The sequence below is a fragment of the Panthera tigris genome, chromosome B1 (genome assembly GCF_018350195.1).
Source record: "Panthera tigris isolate Pti1 chromosome B1, P.tigris_Pti1_mat1.1, whole genome shotgun sequence".
In the NCBI taxonomy this organism is placed as follows: Eukaryota; Metazoa; Chordata; class Mammalia; order Carnivora; family Felidae; genus Panthera; species Panthera tigris.
The window spans coordinates 56,894,020-56,904,479 of record NC_056663.1 but is presented as its reverse complement, the minus strand read 5'-3'; positions in this window follow the sequence as shown (position 1 = coordinate 56,904,479).

The following is a 10,460-nucleotide window of genomic DNA, read 5'->3' as shown; positions in this document are numbered from 1 at the left end:
TGCTTTCCAATTAAGCCATACTTCCAAATGCATTAGCATTTTATTTTTCAAAGCAGCAAAATAGTACATACATGCATACATCATAATCTTTGCTAATCTTCATAGAATATACTTAATGCTTTAAATCCTCTTAAGCAGTTGCCCTCAAAGCATAGTATGTGGAACAGTGAGGATTCTGAGACCTGACGTCAAAGTTATTTTCATGGTAACTGAGACGATTTTGCCATAGAAATGTCTTTTAAACAAGTCAGATGTCATTTGCTTCTTCCATTGCACTGACATTTGTACAATGGTGCAAAAGCAATAGCTCAACAGCTCCTTAGCATGAATCTACATAATGGCATCAACTGTGTGAGTCATTGTATTCTTGACCACCATGTGCTCACAGTAAAAATGATGCTAGTTTCATTGAAAAAAATGTCCATGATGAAGTAGCTCAAATTATATTTTAATGTATCTTGACCTCAAGTACATGTCTTTTTGGTACTCTGATGAAAGAGGAAGTATCCATATAGCACTTTTTCTGCTTCATAAAACATGTTTGTCTCAAGGAAGAGCACTTGTGCAGTTGTTTGGTTTGTTTGCAAAACCAGTTGCTATTTTTGTAGAACACAATCTAAGTTAAATGAATGACAAACTGATTTTTCTGATTTAGCTATATGGCAGACATTTTTCTGGAATTGAATGAAGCGAGTCATGTCAAGGCAATAACTGACAATATTTGTTGCCAATGGTAGAATTTTAACTTTTAAAGATAGTCAGATTTTGGAAAAATTGAATTTGCCACTGTGAGTTTGACAGCTTGCTTGTACCTAACACTTTTCTGAGGGGAAGAGTGGTGGTATTTAAAAATATTGTATAATGAAATCTGTCAACATTTGGAAGATATGACTAATACACCAAGCCAATATTTTCCAAATGACCAATGCATGATATTAGAAAATTATATGTGGTAAAAGAGCTTTCCACAAGCAAGAAGGACCAATGGATTTTAGTGTAACATAATACAAAAAGTTTGTTGATAGGGTTTTAGATTCCAAATTGCAAATAATATTTTTTAAAGGTACCATTTTTTAAGATATTTGGTATAGCATCAAAAATACATAATTTGAAGTTTCAGTATGTTTTTATATGATGCATTTTCATTTTGAGGACTATAATTTATAAAATAAAAGTATTAATTCATATACTGCTTCTCTGCTCCTTACTAAAATCTTATCTTTGAAGTATGTGTTGACTTAGTAAAATATTAGTCTTCTAGGCAATTTTGCATTTGTGTAGACTCACACAAATATATATATATATATATATATATATATATATATATATATAAAAAATCAGGAAAAGATGCATACATATCAGTGAAATACATATAACTGAAGCTATTTTATAATTCATATTCATATAATTATATATATAATTATAAAATGTCTAGTGGTTGGTTAACTGCTCACATAATTATACTTTATTTAATTTTCAGTCACTGTAAATTTATTTGCAAATGTGTGAGTGGGTGTTTATGTGTTTAGTTTTATGTTTATTACAATCACAAGCATATGGATGCCTTCTGTAAAAATTGTAAATATATATTGAGTATGTAGTGAAAATGAGCAGTTCATAAGAATTATTTTAAAACTAAGTCAATATTCCCACTAGTTAAGACTTTAATTTCCCATTAATCTAGCTATACTTTGTTTTAAATATCAAAACCATTCAAGTATTTGTTGTTGTTAAATTGATTCAAATGAAAATATGCATTGACTTTAAAAGAGTTCTCAAAAAATTATCTTCTTTTTTCCCCAGTATTCTCATGGACCAATTATTTTAGAATAAAAATAAAATGTTGGTATAAAATTTGTCAGTCATATGTCTGAAAAATAAATAAGTTTGAGTTAGCTTCTTTGGATGTGAATGAAGTGTAATGACATTGCGGTATAATTAATTTTTAAAGTTTTGAATATTATTATCATTTAAATAATATAGATGAGTTGGTAGAAAGCCTAAGGATTTAGATCCAGGATTGTTCAGGCAAATGGATTGCAGGTTTGTATAATCTGCCTTGTGATCACAAAAGTCTGTACAGGTCCACCGATACAAAACAGGAGTGAAATAAATAAATCATTTCTTTATTTGACTCTAGAACAGGGATCAGCAAACTTTTTCTATAAAATGTCAATTGGAAACTTGTTTGGCTTTGTGGGCCAGTCTGTGTTGCAACTACTACTCACCTTTGTTTCAGTGTGAAAACAGCCAAAGACAAGAAATAAATGAATATGTGAGACTGTGTTCCAATACAATTGTATTTATAGTCAGTAGGTTGATTTGGCCCAGGAGGTTGTAGTTTCCCAAACCAAACACTAGAAAGATGAAATAGCTTATCACTAGGTCCCTGACACAAACCGATATTTAAGAAGTACTTGGCTTAATGATAGTCATTGCTATTTTTAGTATTCTTGCTGTTTTAGAAGGTGAGTTGAATGCATACTGTGTGCCAGGCACTGCCCCGGTGCACAGTGTGACAGTCAATGATCTCAATGTCAAGTCAAGGATATAAAAATATACTTCACTAAGAATAGCAAATGTGATGGGAGAGACATGCAGACATATATGCTGTCCCTCCATAGCGAGGGATCCCAGAAAAGAAAAATGAAGCCAATTAAGTCTATGGGGTACAACAAGCTGAAGTAAGGTAAATACATTTTGCTTGTTTTGAAATAGGATTTAAGAAGCATACAAGTGAGAGGGTACTTGTATGTGTTTATGTTACCCTTTTGAAGTGATAAATTTCATGAGTACTTGTCACTATGTTTTGAGTGTACCTGAGATTTAGTTTTTTTTTTTTAAACTTTTTTTAATGTCTGTTTAGTTTTGAGAGAGGGACAGAGAGCATGAGCGAGGGAGGTACAGAGAGAGAGGGAGACACAGAATTCGAAGCAGGCTCCAGGCCTGAGCTGTCAGCACAGAGCCCGATGTGGGGCTCGAACCCCCAAACTGCAAGATCATGACCTGAGACGAAGTCAGACATTTAACCGAGCCACCCAGGTGCCCCTACTTTTAATTTTTTTATCAGTGTTGTTTTATATCACCTCTATGATGTCAGCTCATTGAGGGCAGGCACTTTATTTGGTTTACTGTTGTATCCTCACTCACTGTTGCAGAAGGTTTGGATTTCTGGTGATGGGTTCGGGGTCTCATAGTGCACCTCTTCTTTGCTAGAGTTCTCAGCCAAATGAAAAAGAAAAAATGAACAAGCAGATGGGGCTTCTGTGAGTCTCCGTGTCTTTGTTCATTGGTAACAATGGTCATCATAAATAACTTATTTCATAGGGTTGTTGTGAGGATTGAATGAGATAATACTTACGAAGCATTTACAGTAGGGGTGCCTGGGTGGCTCAGTAGGCTAAGCATCCGAGTGTTTATTTTAGCTCAGGTCATAATCTCACAGTTTGTGAGATCAAGCCTTGTGTCAGGCTCAGTGCTATCAGCATAGATTGTCTCTCTCCCCTTCTCTCTTTACCCCTCCCTCTCCCATGCTCTCTCTCTCTCAAAATGAATAAAAATTAAAAAAAAATTAAAAATATTTAAAGTAGTAGTGCCTATTCTATCCATTCAGTAGGAGTTACTCACTATTAACAAGCTACAATTATATTTGTAGGCAAATACTAATTAATGTGAAGTATTTCTCATGGTGTTTTTATTACTTTATATATATGATACAATCTAAAATTAAGAAAACAACAGCACATTTTGGCTCTTAATGTGTTAATGATAAATTTATTTCTATTGATGAGAATTATAAAGGAATCCTGGATCTTTTCCTTTTCAGTATTAAATACTGGCTTTTTTTTTCTCCTCAAATCATTTACTGTGATACTATAATAGCCTTAAAGTTCCACTTAAATAGTTTTTAATTACTATTATCTTATTCAAAATTATACATACAATGAAAGATAAGACCTATAATAAATATAGTCTCATAGTCTTTTAATGGGAAATTCAATCTATTTAAAATTATATGGGGTGCCGGGGTGGCTCGGTCGGCTAAGCGTCCGACTTTGGCTCAGGTCATGATCTCACGGTCCGTGAGTTCAAGCCCCGCGTCGGGCTCTGTGCTGACCGCTCAGAGCCTGTAGCCTGTTTCATATTCTGTGTCTCCCTCTCTCTCTGCCCCTCCCCTCTTCATGCTCTATCTCTCTCTGTCTCAAAAATAAATGAACGTTAAAAAAAATAAAAAAAAATAAAATTATAAGGGAATGTTGGATTTATCCATATATTATATGCATTTGTGGTGTTACTGAAATAGATTTAAATTTTCTATTTAATCATAAGCTATGGAGAAAAAGGGGCCTTATATCATCTTCTACAAAACACTTTTCTCTGGATAGGTTCTTTTCTGCACCAAATGATTCACCTACCCTCTGCCCCCCACCCCCCACCCCTCCTACTGTGTCTTACCACAGATGGCCAGTGTGGACTACATTAACTGGATCTCTTATCCACAGGCAATTACTGACCAGCAGATCACAGGAAAAGGTAAGAGGGAGGTTTGCAGTATATATTCCTCTGCAAGGTGTCACTGGATGATTTCAACCCTTAATATGAAGTCATTGATATTGTTACCTGCCAATACATAGCTTTTTCTTTCTTCAAGTTCATGTTAATGTTCCCTGCACTCTCCTCTTCAGCCTAGGGGGAGGTAACTGCTCTCCCCTTATATTCACCTCAGGATACTGCCCTATGTCATGTGGTTTTCTTAAACCCCACTCTGACCTTGTATGTAACCCTTTTGTCAAATTATCCCAATTTGAGTGACACGTATTTTTTTCTTCTCAGGACACTGATAACACACTTTCTGTGCAAGTAAGTGAAAAAAAGGTTTTGAGAATCAAAAGTAGTTGTCATTTACCCAGAAGCTTAGAGGCAGATAGGGGCCTAGAATTGAGGTCTTTCAGTTATAATTAACATGCTTAATTGCTTAAATTAGCAACTCTGGAAAAAAAATACAGCAATGCTTCTCAATATCTTACACTGTGCCTGTGTACACATTTACAAACACACACACATACATACGTGTACTACCTGTGGCCACTGCAAGGTAATGATTAAATGAGGCTCTCTAGCCACTGGTCACTGATTTAAATCCAGCCTTTACCACTTCTTAGTGTATAAGACTGAAAAAGTAAGCCTCAGATTTGGATTTGTAAGGTGGTTAAAATAAGATTACTTACCTCACAGAGATGTTATGGAAATTAATTGAGATAAAGTTCTAAAACATTTAGCAGAACTGAACCCACATAGAAAGTATAAATCAATGCTTTCATCACATCATTTTTATTAGTGGTTATTAGTAAAGAATAGTAATATTATTTTGATAAAGTGAATTGAGGTAGCATCAAGAGGATTTGTTGTGTTCCCTTTTATTCCATTTTAATGGATTTGTTTATCCGAGCTCAGAGTCTTAAATTGTTCAGTCTTGGACTGCTAAAAGTAAGCCCTTTACTCTAGCAAGGGTTCTTAAAACACCTGTCATTTTGTGTACATTTTGAACGAAAGTATATTCTTGGGTTAGGTGAAGAAAAAACATAACTGCATACATATTAAACTAAAATGTCTTTATATTTGAAAACCTTAGTACCTTAGAGTCATTTTGTTTTTTTTTGTTAAGAGCTGTATTTTGGAAATTGTGTAAATTTCCTGAATGTAGTCTAAATTTTAGACTATAAATGCAGTTGTTTCTTTTACACTTTCAAAGATTTATGCGGTTAATGAAAATGGCAGTTTTGTGTGCTAAAGTATTTAATGCAAATCTGTAAACTGGTCCTGTTATTCTTTCAAACAAACTCCACTTTGATGAAACCTATATTTTCACATATACATAGGTGAAAATTCAGAGGCAGGCATATTTCTACAAATTACTTTCTCTTAATTTTAAATTAAGAAACCTATAAGGATAATAATGAGCTGAAAAATTTCCAAAAAGATTTAAATATTCCTATACTTGATTAAACAATTCCTTTTTAAATATGTTCACATGAAAAATAATCATCTTCCTTAATGATAGCTATCGTAACAAGTATGAAGTGATATCTCTTTGTGGTTTTGATTTGCATTGCCCTGATTATAGGTGATGTTGATCATATTTTTATGTACCTTTTTGACAGTTGGATGCCTTCATTGGAAAAAAAATATCTATTCAGTTCCTCTGCTCATTTTTCAATTGGATTGTTTATTTTTTGTTATTGAGTTATACAAGTTCTTTATATATTTTGGATATTATTCCTTTATCCAGTATATGATTTGCAATATTGTTTCTCATTCTGTAGGTTCTCTTTTCATTTTGTTGATTATTTCTTTGGCTGTGAAGTTTGATGTAGCCCCAGTTGTTTATTTTTGCTTTTGGTGTCCTAGTCAAAAGTCATTGCTGAGACCAAGGCCACGGAGATTCTTCCTTTGTTTTCTGTTAGGAGATAACAAGTGTTGCCGAGGATGTAGAGAAAAGGAAACCCTTGTGCACCGTTGGTGGGAATATAAATTAACTCAGTTCCTATGGAAAATATTATGGAGGTTCCTCAATAAATTAAAAATAGAACTACCATATGTTCCAGCAATCCCACTTCTGGGTATATACTTGAAGCAAATGATAACAGGATACTTAAAAGATATCCAAACTTCCGTCTTTATTGCATTATTATTCACAATAATCAAGATATAGAAACAACCTAAGTGTCTGTCAGTGAACGATAAAGATACGATCTATATCTACATCTATATATCTGTATCTGTATCTAAATCTCTATATCTATATCTATATCTATATCTATATCATCTATCTATATCCACACACAATGGAATATCGTTCAGCTGTGAGAAAAAAAGGAAATCCTGCCATTTGTAACAGCATGGATGGATCTTGAGGGCATTATGCTAAGTGAAATAAGTCAGACAGAGAAAGATAAACACTGTATCATATCACTTATAAGAGCAATATGAGAAAGTCAAACTCACAGCAACAGAATAGAATGGCATTTGCCAGGGGCTGAGTGGTGGAGGGAATTGGGGAGATATTATTAAAGGATATAAATTTTCAACTAAAAGATGAGTAAGTTCTGGAGATCTAATATACAGCATAGTGATTAGTCAATGATACTGTATTATATACTTCAAGGTTGCTAAGAAACTAGATTTTAAATGTTCTCACCACATAAAAGAAACCGTAATTTATGTGGTGTGATACAGGTGTTAGCTAATGCTGCATTGGTAATCATAATGCAATATATAAATCAAATCAACAAATTATATACTTAAACTTATACAATGTCGTATGTCACTTATAACTGAAAAAAATGATCAATTCCATTGATTAACTTGAGTGAAGAAAAATAAACAATAGAACAGAAGTGAAGTTAAAATAGAAATAACCTTTATCATATCAAGACCCTATGGTTATCCAAGCTCAGTTCTCCCTTTTAATAACATTCAGGTAGATATATAGCTAACTATATCATTTAAACCACATGGTACTCGCTGAAATTGAACTTATGGCACAAGAAACATTTCCTGATGTTTCCTTGTTCCCCTCTGGTATATATTGGCAATTTTCCTAATTAAAAATTAAGAAAGCAGCAGAAAATATCTGTTGTTCATTGAGAAACTCTTCAGAGTGAAGATGACAGTGACCAAAACGTTGAGTAAAATGTAGACATTCAAGTAGAAAACATAAAAGAGAACTCAGGCCCCCTCCTGTGTTTAAATTTTTCCTGTTTCTTCCAACAGTCACGGACTTACATCTTTGGTCACACTGAGGCCTATATACATTTGAGGAATTATGTCTTAATGCCTCTCATTGCAGCAGAAAGAGGGTATTATATTATCCCAATAAAATCAAGTGCTATTGTATTTGATCTGATTTTTCAGTATCCATTTTGTACTTTCTTTTTTGATTTTCACTTAAAGTGTTGTGAATTTAGGTCGCAATCACACAGGATGAGAATATTAACAGATTGTTGGAAGTTATTAATGAATGCTTACATATTCAAAACTGAATATGTAGATGTACCATAGTGTCCTTAATGCCAACTTGTATTGTTGCTACATTCTTGCCTTATTCTGTTCATTGAAGCAGCACACTTACTTAATTATACAAAGCAGCTGTTTTGCAAGGGCAGCAGCTGTTTTGCATAATGTTTATTTACATTACCATAATGTCATTTAAGAGGCCATTATGATTCCATTTTTAAGGCCAGTCTCATATTCTTTTGTAGATTTTGTAGGCAATGAACTTCTATGTTTGTCAGAGCCTGAAGTGACGGAGTAAACCAAATGTAATCATGATATAGTTCTATGATTTTATGTTTCATGAGCTATGAATAGAAGTGTATAATTTATTTTCCACTTACCTAGTACTAACTTAACTGAAAAAGTATGTGTTAGGATGATAAAGCATTTGAGCATTTATGTTGGGATGCAAAGTTTATGTGTTTCTTTTTACTTCTCTTTGCTCTTCCCTTCTCTTTGTCTCCTGTTCGACCTGCCTTTTGTGTGGGTTGCCGATAACTTTCAGATTTGGATGAAATACTCAAGTGCTTGCCTGAGAGGTTACTGATGGGCCACTTGATTCTTCTGGAAGTGTGAGCAACTCAGTCCCTTATAGGATGAACTTTAACAAATAAGAAGCAGGATCTGGGCAAAATAATCTCCCTTCTCTCTCTTTGACTACTTCTTGGTACAGCAATTCCTTCCTTACTCTAATGAGGAAGATGTTGTTTTGAGAGTTGTATATTGGAGATCCCCGGGTAGCAAGAATCTCAGGGAAGCCTATGTCATAAACTAGGGAGTTAACTGAGTTTCAACAAACTGTGAGCAACAATCCTGCTGACAATCACATGAGTGAGTAAGCCTGGAAGGCGATCTTTCCTCATTTGAACCTGAGATGACAGCAGCTCAGTGGACCCCTTGTTTAAGTCCTATGAGAGGCCTTGAATCAGAGAACCTAACTAATGTATACTTTAGTTCTTGACCTACAGAAACTGTGGGATAATAAATGCTATTATTTTAACCTGCTAAGTGTTGGAGTATTCATTACACAGTGGTATTTACTTAAGGTTTAGTGTTCCATTTGCAGACTACATTCTGCAGCCTTCCATTTTCTAACAAAGCCTTTGTCTTAGGTGTCTTAGGTGACCTCTTCCCTTGGCCCTAAAACTCTGCCACATTATATGGGCCTAGCTTCTATTTTGGAGTCCTACCTATCCATGGACACCAATCAGAGATTTCTCACCAAAGCATACACCTTTGTGGATAATACAAGCATGGGAATAGAATGTTCTCAGCACTTCTCTGTGTATGAGTTTCACTCTAATAAAACAAGTTCTGCATTTATGCTGTGCAGGCTTATTTGTGTTGGGCTCAATTTTCATCACACTCAGTGTAATATTTAATTTTATATGTCTAATCCATTTAGCATAGTTTATTATTACTTATTATTATTAATGAAGATATTTTTATGTTACAGTTCACTAGTATGTATTGATTTGCAAGACTGATATTCTATACCATTGATATATTTCTTTATCCACTGTGAAATCCAAACCATCACAAATATTATATCTTTATGGTAAATTTTAATATCTAGTAGGGCTCTTTCTGTTTGATAGAAGTATCTTGACTATTCGTGGGCCATTTCTAGTCTGTAATAGTTTAGAAATAATGTTATTACGTTTCATTAAAACCTTGATTGAGTTTCATTAAATTGACAGAATAAAAACTAAAAAAAGAATTATAGCACTTAATCTTTTTTATCCCGAAACAGAGGGCATGTCTTCATTAATGTCTTTCAAATATTTATGTTCCCACATATATTTGTTTTTGGATGCCTTCAGATCATTTATTTTTATGAAAATATGTTTTAACAGTTGGTTTCTCTTATAAAACATGCAATCATTTTTCATACATGGATCTGAACCTAGCTACCTTGCTGATGTTGGGAGACACTTCTCTATAGGTCTCTTTCCATGGCTGTACATCTTCTTAACAGAGATATTGATTGATTTTGTTCTGAACTATCTCCTTAAGGATGTCTGAATATTGATCAGACTCATAAGACACAGTAAGTGTCTTCAGCTTGGACATAGCATAAATGCTTTGCTATCTCGGATAATAAAACTAATGACTCCTTACAAAGCAAATGTTGCATAAGTGTGCTACTAGTCCCATTTAAGAGTGGGGTTTCTCAGGTATGACACAAACCCATATATGCTTGAAAAGAATGCAATTTGTGTGTGTGTGTGTGGTTCCTGCTGATAGTATTTATATATGTCTATTAGGAAAAGTTTATAATTATGCTACCAACTTTTCTATACTTTAGTGATTTGTTTTTACTATCTGATCAGTCACTGGCAAGGATGTATTAAAAATGTTCACATCATTGTGGATTTGCCTTTTCACATTACAATCTATCAACT